Source organism: Triticum dicoccoides, chromosome 6B (assembly GCF_002162155.2).
Source record: "Triticum dicoccoides isolate Atlit2015 ecotype Zavitan chromosome 6B, WEW_v2.0, whole genome shotgun sequence".
NCBI classification, from domain to species: Eukaryota; Viridiplantae; Streptophyta; class Magnoliopsida; order Poales; family Poaceae; genus Triticum; species Triticum dicoccoides.
In genome coordinates this window covers 321,093,046-321,109,409 of record NC_041391.1, presented here as the reverse complement: position 1 = coordinate 321,109,409, position 16,364 = coordinate 321,093,046, and positions in this window count along the sequence as shown.

The window sequence follows — 16,364 nt, the reverse complement described above, 5'->3', positions numbered from 1 at the left end:
GTGTAGGATCGACAAGCATTGGCGCGAACTAACTTTTCTGCATGTCGACCTTCTTCATGGACACCGCGTGCATCCTCTACTTCCACTTCACGAGCACCTCCATCAGCTGCTACCTCCAGCCGTGATACAAGAAAGCAGGCACAACCACCACTATCTGCCAAGAGCGCACCTGCTGGTCCTGCACACAGCTCTTCTTCTTCCATGGCATCAACAGGGCACACAAGTGATATTATTTGTCGTCGTTGTAAGGGAAGAGGACATTATGCACGAGAATGCAAATCTCAACATGTGATGATTGCTATTGAGGATGGTGGGTATGAGTCTGCTAGTGACTATGATGAGGAGACTTTGGCCCTTATTACAAGTGAAGAACGCGGTGGAGATGATTCTGATCATGAGACGCAGTACATGGCTCCTGAAGATGCTGACATGTATGAATGTTTAGTTGCTCAACGTGTTCTGAGTGTGCAGGTTACACAAGCTGAGCAAAATAAGAGGCATAATTTGTTCCATACAAAGGGAGTTGTGAAGGAACATTCTGTGCGCGTTATCATAGATGGAGGGAGCTGCAACAACTTGGCTAGCATGAAGATGGTGGAGAAGCTATCTCTCACCACAAGACCACATCCACATCCTTACTACATCCAATGGTTCAACAACAGAGGCAAGGTTAAGGTAACACGTACTGTTCATGTGCATTTTAGTATCTCTACATATGCTGATTATGTTGATTGTGATGTGGTACCTATGCAAGCATGTTCCTTATTACTTGGTCGACCATGGCAATTTGATAAAAATTCTATACACCATGGTAGAAACAATCAGTATACTCTTGTTCATAAGGATAAAAATATTACTTTGCTTCCTATGACTCCTGAGTCCATTTTGAAAGATGATATTAATAGAGCTAATAAGGCAAAACAGGAGAAAAATAAGAGTGAAAATCAGATTGTGGCAAAAGAATTTGAGCAACAAATGAAGCCTAATAGTAAACCATCTAGTGTTGCTTCTGAAATTAAATTGAAAAGTGCATGTTTACTTGCCACTAAATCTGATATTGATGAGCTAGATTTTAGCAAATCTGTTTGTTATGCTTTTGTGTGCAAAGAGGCTTTATTTTCATTCGAGGACGTGCCTTCCTCTTTGCCTCCTGCTATCACTAACATTTTGCAGGAGTTTGCTGAGGTCTTTCCACAAGACGTGCCACCGGGATTACCTCCCATTCGAGGGATTGAACATCAGATTGACTTAATTCCCGGTGCATCATTACCCAACCATGCACCATACCGTACCAATCCAGAGGAGACGAAAGAGATTATGCGTCAAGTACAGGAGCTGCTCGACAAAGGTTATATACGTGAATCCCTTAGTCCTTGTGCTGTTCCTATTATTCTAGTGCCGAAAAAGGATGGTACATCACGTATATGTGTTGATTGTAGAGGCATTAATAATATTACTCTTCGTTATCGTCATCCTATTCCTAGGCTAGATGATATGCTTGATGAATTGAGTGGCTCTACAATATTCTCCGAAGTTGATTTGCGTAGTGGATACCATCAAATTCGTATGAAATTGGGAGATGAATGGAAAAGAGCATTTAAAACTAAGTTTGGATTATATGAGTGGTTAGTCATGCCTTTTGGGTTAACTAATGCGCCTAGTACTTTCATGAGATTAATGAACGAAGTTTTATATCCTTTCATTGGACGATTTGTGGTAGTTTACTTTGATGACATATTGATTTATAGCAGATCTTTGGAGGAACATTTGGAACATTTACGTGATGTTTTTATTGCTCTACGCGATGCACGTTTGTTTGGTAACATTCGGAAGTGCACCTTTTGCACCGATCGAGTATCTTTTCTTGGCTATGTTGTTACTCCACAGGGAATTGAAGTTGATAAAGCCAAGGTTGAAGCTATTGAGAGTTGGCCGCAGCCCAAAATGGTCACACAAGTGAGGAGTTTTCTTGGCCTCGCTGGATTCTATAGGCGTTTTGTGAGAGATTTCAGCACAATTGTTGCACCTCTCAATGAGCTTATAAAGAAAGATGTGCCTTTTGTTTGGGGTACCGCACAGGAAGAAGCCTTCACGGTATTGAAAGATAAGTTGACACATGCTCCTTTACTCCAACTTCCTGATTTTAATAAGACTTTTGAGCTTGAATGTGATGCTAGTGGAATTGGATTAGGAGGTGTGTTATTACAAGATGGCAAACCTGTTGCATACTTTCCTGAAAAATTGAGTGGGCCTAGTCTGAATTATTCTACTTATGATAAAGAATTATATGCTCTTGTTCGGACTTTAGAAACATGGCAACATCATTTATGTCCCAAATAATTTGTTATACACTCTGATCATGAATCTTTGAAACATATTAAAAGTCAAGCTAAACTGAATCGTAGACATGCTAAATGGGTTGAGTTCATTGAGACTTTCCCTTATGTCATTAAACACAAGAAGGGAAAAGAAAATGTTATTGCTAATGCATTATCTCGTCGCTATACTATGCTTTCACAACTTGACTTCAAAATATTTGGTTTGGAGACCATCAAAGATCAATATGTGCATGATGCTGATTTTAAAGATGTAATGCAGAATTGTAAAGAAGGAAGAATGTGGAACAAGTTCGTCGTTAATGATGGATTTGTGTTCCGTGCTAACAAGTAGTGCATTCCAGCTAGCTCCGTTCGTCTTTTGTTGTTGCAGGAGGCGCATGGAGGAGGATTAATGGGACACTTTGGCGTGAAGAAGACGGAGGACATCCTTGCTACACATTTCTTTTGGCCAAAGATGTGATGGGATGTTGAGCATTTTATTGCTCGCTGCACTACATGTCAAAAAGCTAAGTCACAACTCAATCCTCATGCTTTATATATGCCTTTGCCTGTACCTAGTGTTCCTTGGGAGGATATATCTATGGACTTTGTTTTAGGTTAACCTCGAACAAAGAAGGGGAGGCATAGCATATTTGTTGTCGTGGATAGATTCTTGAAAATGGCACACTTTATACCATGTCATAAAAGCGACGATGCTGTTAATGTTGCTGATTTGTTCTTTCGTGAAATTATTCGCTTGCATGGTGTGCCAAGTACTATTGTTTTAGATCGTGATACTAAATTTCTTAGCCACTTTTGGAGATGTTTATGGGCAAAGTTGGGGACTAAACTGCTTTTTAGTACTACTTGTCACCCCCAAACTGATGGACGAATTGAAGTAGTCAATAGAACATTGTCTACTATGCTTAGGGCTGTTTTGAAGAATAATTAGAGAATGTGGGAGGAATGCTTGCCTCATATTGAATTTGCTTATAATCGTTCATTGCATTCTACTACTAAGATGTGCCCTTTTGAAGTTGTGTATGGTTTCCGACCTCGTGCACCTATTGTTTGTTGCCTCTTCCATCTTTGGAGAAGGTTAATTTTGATGCTAAACAACGTGCTGAATTGATTTTAAAAATGCATGAGTTAACTAAGGAAAACATTGAGCATATGAATGCTAAATATAAACTTGCTGGAGATAAGGGTAGAAAACATGTTGTGTTTGCACCTGGAGATCTTGTTTGGTTACATTTGCGTAAGGATAGATTTCCTGATTTGTGCAAATAAAAGCTAATACCTCGTGCTGATGGTCCTTTTAAGGTACTGGAGAAAATAAATGATAATGCATATAAACTTGAGCTACCTGCAGATTTTGGGGTTAGTCCCACTTTTAACATCGCAGATTTGAAGCCTTATTTGGGTGAGGAAGATGAGCTTCCGTCGAGGACGTATACTGGACCAATTACTAGAGCTCGCGCACGCCAATTGAATTATCAGGTACTTTCGTTTCTTGGTAATGATTCTAATGTTCATGACAATATGATGCTGCCTAAATTGGATACATTTGTTTTGCTTACAAATGAAGGGCCTAGCTTGGAGAAGGATTAACATTGGAGCAAGAACAAGCATGGAGATGATGGCATGCGCAAGGGGAACAAGAACGGAGTTACAAGTGATGATTTCAGGACTTTGAAGCCACCATAATGGGTGCATGAAGCCTTGGACGAAATATACAAGATGCCACTTCATAAATTTTGTCCCGAGGCTATGCTAGGTGCTGCGTCACCTTATTATTTGGCCAGGCCCATGTAATTTCGAAATACATAAGTATAGGCTACTTTTAGAGTCCGTATGTGTGGGGAAACAAGAGATAGGGTTGATTTCGGACCCCTCCACCAAGGGCCACGAAATTCCCCGCGCCCCCCTATTCCTCCATATATACAGCCCTTAGGGCAACGTTTAGACTTTGGGTTTTGTTTGGACTAAAGTTCACCATAGCTGCAACTTCGCGTACTTCGTTTGTGTTCAACGAGCAGACAAAGGCGTCACAGAACCCCACCTTGATCAATAAAGCTTTCATCTTATATTCGCAATATCCAGATTGCAATCTCAGTTTCTTGCTTGTTCTTCATTTTCTCGCAGGAAATAGACCCTCGTGGTCATGTTGATCGTGCTCCGGTGTGGTCAATAACCTCTCGGAGTTGGTTTAGCGATTGCTAAGGCCCGACGTCCTCGCACGTTTATAGTCTGGTTCGTCAAAGTCGACTTCCACCAAAGCGATATCCATCATCTCATTGAAAGACGGGACACCTTTGCCTCTATCACCATGCTAATCATTGAACTTTCCTGAAATATTCATCTTGAAATAGCATTACTTCAATGAGCTATATGTTGTTAATCATTACCAAAACCACCTAGGGATAGTTGCACTTTCAATCTCCCCCTTTTTGGTAATTGATGACAACATATAGATCAAAGCTTCGACAAATGATAATAAGATTGAAATACATCATCGCTTTGAGAATTATGTGATAAGCAAGAGCTCCCCCTAAATTTGTGCATTATTTAAGATTTGCTTTTGAATGCAAATGCACAATCGATTAGTATCATGGGTCACTCTTTCATGTCACATACATCTTGGTCGAGCGCTCACAATGATAACAATTAAAAGCATGCACTCATCACCAAGCAAAGTGAATGATCATATAGGGATATAAGATATAATATCATCCAAACACACATTAAAGTAGCATATGATCAAACACATGATCATTCAAGTATCTCACACAAGGACATAATGTATCAAGCAAGCATACAATAAAGTTCAACCAAATAAAGTGCAAGAGAGACAAAAAGCAACAAGAGAGACAAAAAGCAACACTCTCTCTCTATCTCTCTCTCTCTCTCGAAGACTATGATCTATACATATTTCTCCCCCTTTGGCAACAAGTTACCAAAATTTTCAAATATGCATAGTTCTATGCATCTCTCAAGCTTTGTCTCCGTGAGGTGGTGCAGTGATGACTCCAAGGACGAAGGCTTCTGTTGATGTAGCTGGAGCTGGTGAAGTGGCTGCTGGAGGTGGCACTGAAGCTATGGCTGCTGGTACAGATGTAGTTGCCCTAGTATCTGGAACTGGCACTGCAGCTGACCTCTGACCTCTTGGCACATACTAAAAAGCTTCTATAGTTGCCTTGCCTTTCTTCTCCTCTGCTTCCTCCTGGAGCTTCTCAACTACTGTGTGTATCTCAATGACTTTCAGATCAAGATCATAGAATTTTTGTTCAATGATCCTCTCCAAGCTCTCCTGGTGCTGAGTCAGGGTGGCCAAGCCCTTCTCAATCCTCAAAGTAGATTGGATCAGAAATCCAAATTGATCTTGTTTGCTCTTCAAGAACACCTGAGATGCCTCTTCAACACTTGGCATCTTTGCATCTTTTTTTGCCCTTGCCTTTGCTCTCTTCTCATGTGCTTGCACTGATGAAGGATCAAAATCTGGCTTGAGAGGTAAGTGCTCCTTGTCCAACAAGTAAGTGCATGTGCCCATCTTTGAGTTGATGAGCACCTGAATTTGTGGAGCATACCCACAAGACCTTTACTGATCAGCAGCTGTCCTCTTGATTGTCTCTACAACCAGACTCATCACCTTGAATTTTTGAGGGACATCAAAAATGTGCAGCAAGTTGATTGAATGTCCTCTTATCATCATGTGATCTCCAGACTCGGGAAATTGAGTATGCCTCAAGATGGTGTTGATTGCAGGCAGACCAGACAACAAGTATTTCACATAGCCCAACTTATGAGTTTCCAGGGCTTCATCAGGAATTTCCTTGTACATACTTGCCATGAAGTTGTGGTCTCTCTTCTTCTTCGCATACACATCTAGGTCATCCTCAGGATCTTCTGGAGCATTGATTAGCTTGGCCCATTCTTCAACAGTTGATTGGTACCTTGTACCTTCAGACATCCATACTATCCTTCCATCGGGATAGAAATGAGCAGTGGAGTAGAATTGCATGATCAGCTCATCATTCCACTTAGTGAGCTTCTGTCTAACAAACTTGTCAACTCCACAAGCCTTGAAGCTGTCATATACACCTGGGAAGTGATCTTCATTCTCTCTGATGTATGTCCAGTCAACCCATCTCATGTCACCGACAATTGGCTTCTTGTCAAGCAGAATGGTCTCATAGAAGTCTTGTCGTTCTTGGGTGTGGGACCTGTAATCCACAGCAGTTTTTCTTCTTACAGCATAAGGATCATTCTTCCTCCAAAGTCTCAGACCTGCATCCTTCCGGATGCTCATGTCCTCTGCCACTGGATGAGCTCTTGGTGGAGGGGTCCGAAATCAACCCTATCTCTTGTTTCCCCACACATACGGACTCTAAAAATAGCCTATACTTATGTATTTCGAAATTACATGGGCCTGGCCCAATAATAAGGTGACACAACACCTAGAATAGACTCGGGACAAAATTTATGTAGTGGCATCTTGTATATTTTGTCCAAGGCTTCATGCACCCATTATGGTGGCTTCAAAGTCCTGAAATCATCACTTGTAACTCCGTTCTTGTTCCCCTTGCGCATGCCATCATCTCCATGCTTGTTCGTGCTCCAGTGTTCATCCTTCTCCAAGCTAGGCCCTTCATTTGTAAGCAAAACAAATGTATCCAATTTAGGCAGCATCATATTCTCATGAACATTAGAATCATTACCAAGAAACGAAAGTACCTGATAATTTAATTGGCGTGCGCGAGCTCTAGTAATTGGTCTAGTATATGTAGCAGTAGGGGTTGTGGGTGTAACAATGGTATTGATGTCCTCATCATCCTCCCCTTCTTGAAATGAAGTCGTCCACGATGGAAGCTCATCTTCCTCACCCAAATAAGGCTTCAAATCTGCAATGTTAAAAGTGGGACTAACCCCAAAATCTGCAGGCAGCTCAAGTTTATATGCATTATCATTTATTTTCTCCAACACCTTAAAAGGACCATCAGCACGAGGCATTAGCTTTGATTTGCGTAAATCAGGAAATCTATCCTTACGCAAATGTAACCAAACAAGATCTCCAGGTGCAAACACAACATGTTTTCTACCCTTATCTCCAGTAAGTTTATATTTAGCATTCATACGCTCAATGTTTTCCTTAGTTAACTCATGCATTTTTAAAATCAATTCAGCACGTTGTTTAGCATCAAAATTAACCTTCTCTGAAGATGGGTGTCGGTGTCAAAACCGGCGGATCTCGGGTAGGGGGTCCCGAACTGTGCGTCTAGGCGGATGGTAACAGGAGACAAGGGACACGATGTTTTACCCAGGTTCGGGCCCTCTTGATGGAGGTAAAACCCTACGTCCTGCTTGATTAATATTGATGATGTGTGTTACAAGAGTAGATCTACCACGAGATCAAGGAGGCTAAACCCTAGAAGCTAGCCTATGGTATGATTGTTGTTCGTCCTACGGACTAAAGCCATCCGGTTTATATAGACACCGGAGAGGGCTAGGGTTACACAGAGTCGGTTACAATGGTAGGAGATCTACATATCCGTATCGCCAAGCTTGCCTTCCACGCCAAGGAAAGTCCCATCCGGACACGGGACGAAGTCTTCAATCTTGTATCTTCATAGTCTTGGAGTCCAGCCGATCATGATAGTTCGGCTGTCCGGACACCCCCTAGTCCGGGACTCCCTCAGTAGCCCTCGAACCAGGCTTCAATGATGACGAGTCCGGCGCGTAAGTTGTCTTCGGCGTTTGCAAGGCGGGTTCTCCTTCATGTTCCCTGTGTTTGCCGGATAGTGTCCGGTTGCTTCATAAATGTTGCGCTCCTTGGCTTCCACGTCCAATTATGGCCTTCTTCCACGTGTTGTACGAATGCGAAAAGCCAGGGTATTCTTATGTTTTACCCCCTAGCTGCGCAAATAAGCCGCCTATAAGAGAGGCGAGGATCCAGATCCAAATCACACCATCCTCTTTCCGCAAGTACTCATCAAGGCGCATCTGACAAAAAATCCACTCCAACATGGATAGTCCACGCGGCTCCTCTTCTCGCGCTCCCAGTCCTCAGCCAGGAGATTGGAGGAGATGCTCAGTCCCGCATAGCGGGTTAGTGATGCTCCAAGCAGAGGGATATCTCCCCCAGCCTTTATGGTTCCGGTTCGAGCCGGACTGGCCATCTACAAGGGTGGGAAGCAGGCGGAGAGCGTCCCCAATCCCTCCAAAGGAGAGCGGGTATGCTTCGTCCCCTACTTAATAAGGGGACTCGGATTTCCCATACATCCGTTTCTCCGAGGGCTCCTGGAGTTCTATGGACTCCAACTTCACCACCTCACGCCTGCCTCCCTTTTGCACATCACGGGCTTCGTAGCTCTTTGTGAGCTGTTCTTGGGCATCGAGCCCCATTTTGCGATGTGGAAGAGCCTGTTTTGCCTCGTACCCCGCTCTTACGAGGGGTCGATATATCAAGTGGGCGGAGCCGAAATATGGCGCATCGCCGGGACCGGATATCTATCCAGAACCCCGAAGAAGGCATCCGAAGACTGGCCCTCGGAATGGTTTTACATAGAAGACGCTCCACTGCCGGACCCAGTTCGGATCAGCCTCCCGGAGTTGAGCACTGCTCCGCTGAAGAAACGCCTGAGTTGGCGCCCACGGAGCCCTCAACGGGAAGATGATAGGAGCGTCCACTACCTGATGGGCCGGATAAGGTTGCTGGCCCATTCGGGATTGACCATGATTGGAGTCATGGCCACGTGCATTATGCGAGGGGTGCAGCCGCTTCAGTACAGGGGCCACCCCATGTGGGATTTCAATGGGGAGAACGACGCCACCCATCATGGCCGCAAGGGGCCAGGATCGGCCGCGGATCTGGTGAAGATCCTCTCCAGCTTGTACAAGGGGGAGAAGGAGGACTTCCTCCAGACGATCCCATTGAATGGGTTCTCCATGAATAACCCACGGAGCTGGGTAAGCGGACGTTTATTCATCCGACCCGTGCTTTCAAAATTAAATAAATGCCTTACTTTATGATTTTGACGCAGGAACTGCGTCGAGATGTGGAGGGCATACACAGTCCGGCTCCACAACCCGAGGATCCGGGAAGAACCCTTGATCCAGCCTCCGAAGAGGATCCGGACATAAAGGTGGAGCTAATTGACGGGGTGTTCCACCAACTCAGCATGGACAATGCTCTAGTCGCCATTACGGCTGACTACCCCGGCTTATCTCCGGCTTCACAGGTAATTATGACCGGAGTTCTGACACCATTATTTCGTCCTTGCGTATTTCCGATCACCGTATACCAACGGTGTCTTGCAGGAGGTGCCTTCAAGGCGAGAAGCCGAACCCGCGGCGGCTGACCAACAAGGGTCAGTTCAGCCCGGCAGGCGGAAGAGGGGTGCGGTGCAAATCGAAATGTCGCTGCAATGGTATAGCTCGCCACCGTTGTTTAAGGAAAAGATTCCTGGGAGGTGTATTAATGCTCATGACTTTTCCAGGAGAAAGAGCTCTCGCCGGACTGTGTGCGGAGAGGTTGCCAACCAAGCCTCTGCCAGCCAGGCTCCAACACCTGGTTTGGAGGGGGAGGCGAGCGCAAGGCGCGAGCCGGATACTCCTCCCACGGAGGATGCCGACAGGCTGTCCGCCACCGGGTCTGAGGTGGAGAGCGCCATGAATCATAGGCACCGCCGAATAGCTCTTCGTGACGCGTGTTTCTCCCTAGAGGCGTTAAATGCCTTTAATGCGGGAGACGCGCACCTCTGTGCCGCTCAAGATGGTTTGACCAGAGCCACGGAGCAGTATGTGAAGGACATACCGGTAAGGAATTTTGATAGTTATGTATGCCAGTAGCCCCCGAGACTTAAAGTAGTGTAGAATAACTGATTTAAGGATCATTCAATATGCAGGATCTTACGGAGAAGAATACCCAATTGTCTCAAGAGCTTCAAGAGTGCAAGGCCCAACTTGAGGCCGCACTGACCGCCGCAGGAGGAGACACAGAGACCCCCTCGGGTAACACATATTTCAAAAATGTTTTATGGCGTGCGGCGTGCGTATAAATCTGACAATAATATTGCAGATGTTGCCGGACTTGATCCGGACAAGCAACAACTACTGCGCCAGTTGAAGGCAGGCGAGAGGGTGCTTATGAAGGTGCAGCAGGAGAGGAACAAACTCCAAGATGCCCACACCTAGCTTGGAGAAGAGCTAAAAGGTGTTCGGGCCCAGCTGTCTGGCTCCGTGAAGGAGAATCAGCGGCTTCGTCGCGGCATCTATAGTAAGTGCTTGAGCAAACTCTTTTGAAAAGAAGAGTTCGGCGAGGAAGTCGATTGACAGAAATATGTCTGTAGGTGTGCTCACAGGTCGCCCTACGGAGGAAATGCCCGGTTCAACGGGTGACCAACTTCCCGAGCTGGTGCAACTGCTCGAACGTGTTCGGCAGGCGATGAGTGGCGTCGTTCAGGCCTTATGGCCTTCCGTCTCCCTACCTGAGGGCCTTGGAGGGCTTGCTGAGAAGCTTCAGGGAGTATGGCAACGTCTCCGTATGTGGAAGATATCGGCCTGCCGTCAAGGTGCCAGGGAGGCCTGGGCCATGGTGAAGACGCGGTACCCGAAGGCTGACCCAAACCACATGGCCGAGGTCGGACCTGTGGGGCCTGATGGGAAGGAGATCCCTGTGAGCTTGATGTACGGCCAAGTAGAGCTGGCCGCGAAATATTCCCAACAGGACTGTAAATTAGACAGCCTGTTAGATGGGATTGAAGAGGAGTACAATCAGTCAGTTTGACGATGTAATTTTAAAATGACATATAGAATGCCTTCTAGCCGGATTGTAGATCGTTTGTCTTTGCGGACCTTTTTGCTTCAACCTCGGGACCCAACAGTCTGGAGTGTGTCTGAATACCCTTACGGTTATAAAAGAACCGGGGCGTGCATGGAGACAAGGCGTAGGGGTCATAATTGCTTTATCAGACAAGTGCCCAACTAGCTATGTTATATTACATGGTTAGTAAGAAACATCTTCCAGGGAGAATAGTTCCGTTAAGGGTTCCTTTCCCTGGGAGGCATGCCCTAAAGTGCATGTCCAGACTGCGAAAATAGCAGAAAAAGCATCTGGGGGCAGATAAATAAGTAAGTAATAAATAATCTTTCAGGTCACCTGACCGAATATTCCCTTAAGAACGCTAGCCTTCGGGTTCACCCAGTCTGAGGTACACATCCGGCTGACCCGACAGTAACAATCACAGAGGTGCTCCCTTTACCTGCTAGCCGAACAATCGGGAACATAGGGGTAAGCACAGGAGCCAGGCAACCCGACTTGGCCAAAACTTAAGTCACATCGATGCATATAATGGCGATCAAAAGGTACATGTGGAAGTATGACACATGTGTTGGGCATGAAGCCCATAAAAATAAGCTTCTGTTAAAGAAGCCCCCAGGTTTAACGAGTGCGAGTAGCACATCGAGTAAGTGCGAACAAAGCGAAGATCAGCCCTCAAGGGGTTTGTACTGGAAGAGGGAGGAAAAAGGAGGGAAAACAAAGACAGCGAAAAGAAAAATGAAAGGTGGACAGAGGAAGGAGACGAACCCTGAGTCCGGTGCTAGGCGTAAAATCTTCGGAGACGGGCTGCGTTCCATCGGTTTGGCTCGAGTCGGTTGCCAGATGCGTTGCGTAGACGGTATGCACCGCCGGTAAGGACTTGGTCGATGATGAAGGGACCTTCCCATTTGGGCTTAAGTTTGTCCTTTTTCTTGTCCGGCAGGCGATGAACTAGCTCGCCAACATTGTAAGTTTTGGCCCGTACTTCTCTGCTTTGATATCTTCGAGCCTGCTGTTGATAGAATGCGGAACGGGATTTTGCCACGTCGCGCTCCTCCTCCAAAGCGTCCAAACTGTCCTGCCGATCCAACTCGGCTTCCCTTTCCTCGTACATGCGCACGTGAGGTGAGTCATGAATTATATCATAGGGCAAAACTGCTTCAGCGCCGTATACCATAAAGAATGGTGTGAATCCGGTTGTGCGATTTGGCGTGGTCCGCAGCCCCCAGAGTACGGAGTCAAGCTCCTCTACCCAGTGCGTGTTAGATTCCGTGAGGGACCGCACTAATCTGGGTTTGATGCCGCTCATGATTAGACCATTTGCCCGTTCCACTTGACCGTTAGTTTGAGGGTGGTAGACTGAAGCGTAGTCGAGCTTGATGCCCATGTTTTTGCACCAGAGTTTAACCTCGTCGGCCGTGAAATTCGTGCCGTTATCAGTGATGATGCTGTGGGGGATGCCGAAACGGTGTACTACCCCGGATATGAAGTCTATCACAGGTCCGGATTCTGCCGTTTTAACCGGCTTGGCCTCTATCCATTTGGTGAATTTGTCCACCATGACCAATAAGTATTTATGCTTGTGGGTTCCCCCTTTAAGGGGTCCAACCATGTCAAGCCCCTAGATCGCGAACGGCCAGGTGATGGGTATAGTTTTGAGGGCGGTGGGTGGCATGTGGCTCTGATTAGCAAAGAGCTGGCAACCGACGCATCATTGGACTAAGTCCTGAGCATCTGCCCGAGCTGTCGGCCAATAAAATCTTGTACGGAAGGCCTTGCCTACAAGGGCCCGGGCTGCAGCGTGGTGCCCGCCGAGTCCGGCGTGAATTTCAGCCAGGAGATTTCGCCCTTCCTCTTCGGAGATACACCTTTGAAGGACTCCGGTTGTGCTTTTCTTATAAAGTTCTCCCTCATGGACCTTGTAGGCTTTAGATCGCCGAACTATGCAGCGGGCCTCATTTTGGTCTTCGGGAAGTTCCTGCCTGATTAAGTAGGCTAGGAATGGTTCCGTCCACGGGGCAATTACTGCCATTATTTCGTGGGCTGAAGGTGTTATTTCATTGGCTGAGCCACCGATTGTGTCAGAATGGTCTGAGTTAGGTGATGCCGCTGGTTCCGGATTGTTATTTCCGGACTCCTCTTCCCATAATATGGATGGCTTAAAGAGCCATTCCAGGAAGATGTTTGGAGGGACGGCGTCGCGTTTTGCGCCGATGCATGCCAACACGTCTGCTGCCTGGTTATTATCTCGGGCTACATGGTGGAATTCGAGTTCTTTGAACCGAGCTGACATTTTTAGGACGCCGTTGCGGTAGGCTGCCATTTTCGGATCTTTGGCGTCGAAGTCTCCATTTACTTGGGATATTGCGAGGTTTGAATCCCCGCGCACCTCTAGGCGTTGAATGCCCATGGAGATTGCCATCCAGAGGCCATGTAGAAGGGCCTCGTATTCGGCTGCGTTGTTGGAGTCCATGTACATTATTTGAAGTACGTATTGGACTATGTCTCCGTTTGGGGACGTCAAGACGACGCTAGCCCCCAAGCCAGCCAACATTTTGGAGCCGTCGAAATGCATGATCCAATTGGAGTACGCGCCGTACTCTTTAGGGAGTTCGGCTTAGGTCCATTCGGCGACGAAGTCAGCCAGAACTTGCGACTTTATAGCTCGTCGTGGTTTGTAGGTTATGTCAAATGGTAAGAGGTCAATGGCCCATTTTGCAATCCTGCCCGTTGCGTCGCATTGTTTGTAATATCGTTGAGAGGTACTTCGGAGGCCACCGTTATGGAACACTCTTGAAAGTAGTGTCGCAGCTTCCGGGATGCCATGAACACCGCATACGCTATCTTTTGATAATGTGGGTACCGGGACTTGCATGGAGTTAAGACAGTGGATACGTAGTACACTTGTTTTTGAAGAGGGAATCTGTGCCCTTCTGTTTCTCATTCGATGACGAGTACCGCGCTGACAACTTGATGTGTTGCTGCGATATATAATAACATAGGTTCGCCCAGGTTGGGCGCGGCCAGGACCGGATTTGTTGCCAGTATGGCCTTGATTTCTTCGAGTCCGGCCGTGGCAGCATCCGTCCATTCGAAGTGTTCGATGCGCCGGAGGAGGCGATAGAGGGGCAGTGCCTTTTCTCCCAAACGGGAGATAAAGCGGCTTAGAGCCGCTACGCATCCAGTTAGTTTTTGTATTTGCTTGAGGTCTTTTGGGATATCCAATTGTGACAGAGCTCGGATCTTGGTTGGGTTTGCTTCAATTCCTCTACCGGATACAATGAAGCCCAAGAGCTTTCCGGCTGGTACGCCAAAAACACATTTTTCTGGGTTGAGCTTAATGTCATATGCTCGGAGGTTGTCGAATGTCACCCTCAAGTCATCTACTAGAGTTTCGACGTGTTTGGTCTTGACGACCACATTGTCTACGTAAGCCTCTACCGTCTTGCCTATCTGGGTAGCCAGACATGTCTGAATCATGCGCTGATACGTTGCGCCAGCGTTTTTGAGTCCGAAGGGCATTGTGTTGAAGCAGAATGGCCCATATGGAGTAATGAATGCCGTTGCGGCCTGGTCTTTTTCCGCCATCTTGATTTGATGGTATCCGGAGTATGCGTCGAGGAAGCACAATGAATCGTGTCGTGCGGTAGCATCGATGATTTGGTCGATGCGAGGGAGAGGGAAAGGGTCCTTTGGACAGGCCTTGTTAAGGTCTTTGAAATCGACACAAAGGCGCCATGATTTGTCCTTTTTTGGTACCATTACCAGGTTGGCTAGCCAGTCCGGATGTTTTATATCTCTGATGAATCCGGCTTCTAAGAGTTTGGCTAGCTCCTCTCCCATTGCCTATCTTTTGGGTTCGGAAAATCGCCGAAGAGCTTGTTTGACTGGCTTGAATCCTTTTAGGATGTTTAGGCTGTGCTCTGCCTGCCTGTGTGGGATTCCTGGCATGTCTGAAGGGTGCCAGGCAAAAATGTCCCATTTTTCCCGAAGAAATTCTCGTAGTGTGGCTTCTATATCAGGATTTAATTGTGCCCCAATGGAGGCCGTCTTCGTGGGGTCCATTGGATGGACTTGGAATTTGACTATTTCGTCTGCTGGTTTGAAAGAAGTGGACTTGGACCTCTTATCGAGTATCACATCGTCCCTATCCACCATGGAGTGCAGCGCAGTGAGTTCCTCTGCCGCTAGGGCTTCGGATAATGCCTCTAGGGCCAGTGCGGCTGTCTTATTTTCAGCGCGGAGTGCTATATCTGGATCACTGGCGAGAGTGATTATTCCGTTGGGGCCGGGCATTTTGAGCTTCATGTACCCGTAATGGGGTATAGCTTGGAATATTGTGAATGCCTCTCACCCTAACAAGGCGTGATATCCACTGCCGAATGGGGCCACTTGAAACGTGACCTCTTCGGACCTGTAATTGTCCGGCGAGCCGAACACTACATCTAGTGTGATTTTTCCTGTGCAGCGTACTTCTCGACTAAGGATTATTCCCCTGAAGGTTGTGCTGCTTCGCTCAATGCGGCTCCAGTCAATATCAATTTTTTGAAGGGTTTCCTCATAGATGAGGTTTAATCCGCTGCCGCCATCCATGAGTACCTTGGTAAGACGAAAGCCGTCCACTATCAGACTGAGGACCAATGCGGCTGGTGCTCGAGCTGTTCGGAATTTAGGTGCATCGCTGGTATTGAAGGTGATAGATGTGTCGCTCCATGGATTCGTTGTTGCTACTTGGTAGACTTCGGCGAGGCTGCGGATTGTTCGCTTTCGCATGTTATTTGATGCAAAAGTCTCGAAGAGTGTTTATACCGTACTGGTACTGCTAGGCTGGTTGCCTGGGGCTAAAATGCTTTCGCCGGGGCTAAAGTGGCGAAGGCTTTTTAGCCCCGGGCAACCAGTCCAGCAGTACCAGTACGGTATTAACAATCTTCGAGACTTTCGCATCAAATAACATGTGAAAGCGAACAATCCGCAGCCTCGCCGAAGTCTACCAAGTAGCAACAACGAATCCATGGAGCGACACAGCTATCACCTTCAATACCAGCGATGCACCTAAATTCCGAACAGCTCGAGCACCAGCCGCATTGGTCCTCAGTCCCATAGTGGACGGCTTTCGTCTTACCAAGGTACTCATGGATGGCGGCAGCGGATTAAACCTCATCTATGAGGAAACCCTTCAAAAATGGAAATTGACTGGAGCCGCATTGAGCGAAGCAGCACAACCTTCA